This window comes from Podarcis cretensis, assembly GCF_951804945.1.
Source record: "Podarcis cretensis genome assembly, chromosome: 1".
Taxonomy (NCBI): Eukaryota; Metazoa; Chordata; class Lepidosauria; order Squamata; family Lacertidae; genus Podarcis; species Podarcis cretensis.
The window spans coordinates 21,076,227-21,082,770 of NC_137170.1; the positions used below are offsets into that span (position 1 = coordinate 21,076,227).

The window sequence follows — 6,544 nt, forward strand, 5'->3', positions numbered from 1 at the left end:
TTTGAATCCCCGCGATGGGGTGAGTTCCCGTTGCTCGATCCCTGCTCCTGCTAACCTAGCAGTTCGAAAGCACATCAAAGTGCAAGTAGATAAATAGGTGGGAAGGTAAACGGCATTTCCGTGCCCTGCTCTGGTTCGCCAGAAGCGGCTTAGTCATGCTGGCCACATGATCCGGAAGCTGTCTGCGGACAAACGCCGGCTCCCTCGGCCTATAGAGCGAGATGAGCGCCGCAACCCCAGAGTCGGCCACGACTGGACCTAATGGTCAGGGATCCCTTTACCTTTACCTTTACTTTGCACACACATTTCATGGCCTTTCCAGACTTCTGCAGGTGAGCAGCTATCTGCAAGCCACACTGAGAATTTTATGACCTCATATTGATGGCTACCAATTCAAAGTGACTTGTATGATCAGCATGGGTAGTATCTCCTTCCCTAGAACTATCTTCTTCTAGACTGGTACTATCATCACTGTGGGGAACTCTGCTTGGAGACAGCTTAGCATTGCAATATTTTTCAGAAGCAGGAGTCCCAACACAACTGCAATTCAGGGAAGGGGAATTATGAGTTAAGGAATGGGACTTGGGGAGAGCACACAGGACACCTAATGTCCTGAAACCAGGTAGGACCAGTTTCTGCAGATTGCATTGGGGAGCAAGCACCACTGTAATTTGTCACACAGCTGCCCTGCACAAAACACATATGCTGCAGGCAAATACTCACTTGGAAAATGGCAACAATGAAGTGGTGGTCTGGAGTTCCAGTGCTATTGCTACTGCCCCTGCCATTAATACTACTACAACTGCAAACTCCATAAAATTTATTAGCCCACCTGCCCAGACACATATACTACTAGTAGTAGTACTGCTGCTACTATTACAAACTTGCAAATATATTCATGAAATTTAGTTGCTCACCTGCTCAGACACATGTACTAGTGCTATTGCCAACTTGCAAATATATTAGTAAAACATATTAGTCCACCAGCCCAGAGACATTTATGTATGCATATAAGGAGAAATAAAGTTCTCTACCTAGTTGTCACTTTGTTTCATAACATGTTCTTTTGCATTTTTATTCAGAGCTAAGTTCCAGTGAGGTCAACGAGACTTACTCCCAAGTACGCACGCTAGGGTATTTCCGCTCCTGTCTACTCCCTATGTCACATTTCCTACAACAAGCAATTGCACTAGGAACCAGATAAAGCGTGTTCTCCAATAAATGAGAGCACGTGTTGCGGTGTGGGCCACCAGGCCAGGCCTCTTGTTGCCAGGCAGGTTAATAATTGTTGCCTGGCATCATGATTGGGTAACCGGGTTGCTGGGGCAAATTCTATGTTGCAAATTGGGTGGGAGGGACCATAGTCTTTAAATATTGGTGCACTCTGGTTTCTCTTTCTCTTTGCAGAGTGCATCGGATCACCCGCCCGCCCGCCCTCTTTCCGGTTGACCCTGCTTTGCCTGTCATGGGGTCATCTGCCTTGGAGCAGGGGCCTAGTAGGAATTTTGCCATTTGGTGATTGGCTGTGCCATTTGGTTTTTGCCTACTACTCAGCAATTCGTCACAACTTGTAAGGTTGCGGTTAGGCATTGGTTATAATATGCTGGTGGTGGAGGGGTTCAGGCGGTGCCTGCCCCTCCTATTGCGCTGAAGGGAATTCCGTTAAAGGAATCCTGGGGCTTGCCATGATTTCGTCCAATCCCTGTTATGGGACCAGGGCCGCCCAATCCCTGTTATGGGAATCCTTGTTATAGGACCGGGCAGGCAAGCTTTCGGGGAGCTGCTGGGGTGAGCGGCGTGGGTCCGACGCTTAGCTCAAATCACCCCCAGTTTGACTTTCTCTTCTACTGGCTACCGATCGGACCTCGGGATGTCAGTTCTGTCCCAGGCGGGGGGACAGATAGTCATAACCAATGTCTAAACAACCACTCACTGATTTTGTGTTTTAATAAAGTTGTGGCCAAAATAGTGCCCAAAAACCAAAACTAAAATTACGTGTTATGTGTGAAGTTATTTGAGGGGTGGCCTGGGGACCTACACACGCAACTGTTGTTTCTTTTCATAACCATAACTGTCTTCTGCAGCCTTTTCAAAGCTAGGATCTGTCTTTCCAGCCTGCAACTTGGGAGCCACTTCAATTATTTTTACACTTTTATCTCTCTGTTTTCCTCCTCTTGTCTCTCTCATTTGAAAAAAAGGAAAACCTAAAGGACAACAAAAGGAAATGGTCCTGGCAATGCTGCAAGCACAACCCATATGGGTCCTGATCCAGCAGTTAAAGATCATCATTCTACATGCATCATCCCAAACATGAAGGGTCCACAACTCCTTGAAACTGGCTGTCATCACCAGCCAATCACCTCTTAGTAACTAGCAGAGCAATCCTGTGCATGCTTACTCAGAAGTAAGTCCCCCTGTGTTCAGCGGGCCTCACTGCCTTTTACAATCGTGTTTAGAACTGTAACTTTAGTGACCCATGCCTCGGACATTTATGTAACCCACTGGCAAGTCCTGCCTTGGCACCCTAACTTTAATACTACTTAAATCAGCTGTGTGTGCACATCCATTGTGTCAGAGGCAAAGGGACTGTGTGCGCGTCTGTGTGCATGTTGACTCCCAACAAGTAATTGCATTCATTGAGAAAACCTGCCACTGCAATGCAGTAAGTAGAAATAACAAGCCCTTTGGGAACAAAGGGACACACTGAGGAAAGGCTGTAGCTCAGTGGTACAGCATCTGCTTTGCATGCGCAAGGTCTCCAGTTTGATCCCTGCCATCTCCAGGTAGAGTGCTCCCTGTCTGAAAACATCATGGACCCATGGTCTAACCTGGGATGAGACAGCTTCCAATGTTTCTAAATAAAGCAGAATTTTTGTAACACAGAAAAAGAAAAGTTCATTAGTAACTGCAACCGGGAGCTAAGAAAACTTTTGGGGAAATTCCACCATTAACAGAGTTATGAAGTCAGAGAAAAGCAGAAGTACATACCTTTCTAGCAAAGACTTGGGTGGCTCTGGGAGCACTGGGGCTGGCTGCGGAGTGCCTTTGTGAATGTTTCTGAGGAGTTTTCTTGTGGTTTCCGAAGAGTACTGAAGCAGCTGCTCCCTCTGTCGTTGAGACTATTACACACTTCCACACCCACCCCTTTTAATGCAACTGCTTTTGGCATGATGAAGTCACCGGCATTTGACTTCATAGCAGGAATAAATAACACCCAAATCACTCCCAGGATGTTGATAAACTAATTTGGCAGCCCAGTATGGTCACTTCACTGTGCTGGACTAAGTATGCTCTGACGTGATTTTTGTAAAAAAAAAAATTTAAAGCAGAAGATAATAATAAAAATCTTTATTTATGCAAGCATCTTTTTCACTGTGGTTTTCCAGACAGACTTAAATGTAACTCTTTCTTTTCTCAGGAAAAACATAAAGGTGGCCAATTTCGCTTTTTAGACCATGCCCATAGAAAACCAGTGATACCCAGGTCAGTGGAACAATATAAAGTTTGCAGTTGGTGTGTGTGCTAAAGGGAGGGCTTATTTTTAGGAGTTTGTCCACAGACAGCTTTCCAGGTCATGTGGCCAGCACGACTGATGAGCCCCACACCTCATCGTCGCCTTTGACTGGACTTAACCGTCCAGGGGTCCTTTACCTTTTACCTTTCCAGGAGCAGGGCCAACCTAAGGCATTTTGGTCAAGATACCCCCTGCCACTCCCAGTAAATGTACAGAAGCCAATTGGACAGTCAGCTAATTCTCACTTCAGTTTTGGCAATAGGGCAGTGAGCTGTAAACAGCAGCTGGTATAGGAAAATGGAAACAGACTGCGCAGCACACACGGCTCCATCCTTCAGTACCTCATTGCTGCTTCTTGACCCCCAACATTTGCCGCCTTGAAGCAGCTGCCTCACATCATCTAATGACAGGGCTGGCCCTGGTCAGGTGTTCAATTCCCTCCCTTGACTGCTTAAGATGCTGTTCACTAACCCTCAGTACTTGCTTTGACACTGTTGTGTTTTTTGTTTTTGTTTAAAAAACTGTATCTTCCTTCTACAGATAGTATTCCCAGCCTGTCAGGGATCCCGTGAATAGTATAAGGTTGCTATGGCATCAGATTTGGCTTTATGACGAGGCAAAGCTCATTGAGAGTGAGGGCAAAACATGCTGAAGGTATGAACGCTTTCTGCCCTGGGTTATTGTTTCGTTGTTCCTGTTACCATTTATTTGTGCTTTTATCTGGTGGTTTGCAGATGGGTGGTATTCAGATCTAATAAATAAATAAGTCAGTCTGCAGGGAGGGAATTCTGAAAGGGAGGCGTTCTTTCCTGAGGAGAGGGAACTGTTCCCGTTCCCTTTTGCTTCAGCCTAAGTTGTGACTGACCTGTTCCATTAATTTCAACAATATTTAAGTAAGGTCAACTAATTTAGACTAGCTAAGCCCCACTGAAATAGTGGGACTTACTTCTTAGTAGATAGTAGGATGGGGCTTCTAGTTTGGTTTTTGGGTTTTTTAAAAAAACCTTCACAAAATTGAGCTTCAGTTTGAAAAACTAAGCATTATTATGTGATGTTGACATAAAAATCCTTTATGGCATACGGTGGTCTTGGGAGCCATGCTGCTGTGTTACGTAAATGGTAGAAATGGGTTTTCTTTTAGGCTTTGCTATAGACCAGGTGTTGCCACCATCCTGTCCTGTAGCTGTTTCTGAACTTCTGCTCCTGACCATTGGCTATGCTGGGTATGATGGGAGCTGTAGTCCATCATCTGGAGGTGAGGGTTACAACGGCAGTGCCTTTGGGGCAGGGCTTTTGGGTGAACGGCCAGGGCCACACTCAACAGATTGAGCAGGAGTCATTCCCCGCCCCCCAGTGCTGCATGGCTGTTTTGTTACATATTGAAGTGAGTGAAGAACTACACACAATGAGACCATGAAGACCACTGTCTAAAATTACCTAAATGCACCACACTTACAAATTCTTAAGAGCTGGTGGGCAGGGGTGCAACAAGATCCATTTCCCCTTATTTAATGTTGACTCCTCTCTCCACTTTTTGCCTATAAATAGGAAAACCCCGTGTGCTTGTTTCAGCACACCTAGACTTCCTGCTAGACTCCAAAAAGCCCATTGGATTTGAAGGAACCTGAATTGTTTCAGAGCCAGCTGTGTTTGCTATTGGACTCTTGACGTTTCTGTTCTCATTCTGTCCATGTGCAGAGATAGACAGATTATTATAAAGACAACAAACATCTCCACAGTGCTTTCCTCCATAGGAAACAAACTCTTGCCAAAGTTGCCTTCAACTTCCACTCCTCTGGCAAGCATCATAGAAACGTTTCAAACATGTTGATAATTGAGAAAGGCAATACCAACCTTTGTGGAGTTGAAGCATCATAGATTAGTAGTTTGGACTACTGACTGCAACAAGCAAAAGGCCCCAATTCAGCTATGTGCATCTGCAGCTCTGAATTAATGTTTCCCTGTATGAGAGATAGGAATCTCTGTGCTAAATTGCCAAAATTAATTGCGTGTTCAGACCCAGAAACCTCCCCCCCAAATAAATTCACACTTGACTCAAATTTTTGGTTTGGTTTTTGGCAGAATTTAGGTCACAACTTTATTGATTACAGAAAGTGACTGGTTGCATAGGCTCTGGTTCGACTAGCTCCCTGCCATGCAGGTAGCACTGACCCAGGGCACTAGCATAGGTCAGCCAAGGGTGAACACCTGGATGAGCGGAAAGCCGGGAACGAGCTAACTCCTCCACCCAAATGTCCCCCTGAACTCAGGCACGGGCACAACCCCCTCACAGGGGTTGACAAAACCATTGAGTCCCTGGATTCTTTTAACGGAATACCCTTCACATAGGGATGGCAAAAGTGTTCTCCCATCCCTATCACCTGAACCAGAGCCTATCCGCAACCTTACAAGTTGTGATGATTTGCTACGTGGCAGGTGAAACCCAAATGGCAACAGCCAATCAGCCAAGTGGGGGAAATTCCTGCCGTGCCCCTGTCCCAACGACAGACGACACACAACGGCATAGCAAGGTCAAGCGCACAATGCCCTAAAATTAGGGAGAGGTGGGTGGGTGTTCTGAATGCACGTGCTGAAAGAGGAAGCTCTGGGTCACGTGCATTGAACCGTTTGGACTGCATCCCATTGGCCAGATTGTACCCAGCTTCGAGGAACCTACCAATTGGGTGTTGTGGCTTACCAAATGTTCCCACCCACAGTATAGGGTGTCGGTGGTCCAGGTCTCACCGCAATACGTGCCCTCTTTAAGGGAGGACCTGATATACAGTTTTTCTGTTGGCCAAGTGGTGTCCAGTTCTAGGGGCAAAACTGAATGCAGCTGTCATTTCTAGATATTTGGCTTATCCTAGATGTGCATTGTTTCTATAGCAATCCCAGACTTGCCCTATGCTATATCTCAGACAAGGTAATGGCAGCTATTGATTATGGTGGACTGAATCCCTATGGCTAAGCTGGTGAAACTAGTCAAATCCATTTACAACTGAGCCAAGAAGAGTAAGGACTCTCCAAAGG

The 6,544-nt window shown here is 45.9% G+C and overlaps 1 protein-coding gene and 1 long non-coding RNA gene across 3 annotated transcripts in view; one reads left to right on the forward strand and one right to left on the reverse strand.

Moving 5' to 3' along the window:
* The window catches only part of BDKRB2 (bradykinin receptor B2), a 28,029-nt gene extending 24,917 nt beyond the window's left edge, over nt 1-3,112 (reverse strand). Inside the window, exon 1 of one of the 2 annotated variants that reach the window (XM_079949350.1) lies at nt 2,989-3,112. The gene's annotated coding sequence lies outside the window, so the exon portion shown is untranslated. The remainder of the gene's footprint in view (nt 1-2,988) is intronic. The other variant, XM_079949351.1, reaches the window with a different exon arrangement.
* Nucleotides 3,113-3,213: 101 nt separating this feature from the next.
* On the forward strand, nt 3,214-4,131 carry LOC307212945. Its single transcript, XR_013837269.1, has 3 exons — nt 3,214-3,285; nt 3,419-3,483; nt 4,055-4,131. It is a non-coding gene; the product is annotated as an uncharacterized lncRNA (long non-coding RNA).
* The last annotated feature ends 2,413 nt before the right edge of the window (nt 4,132-6,544 follow it).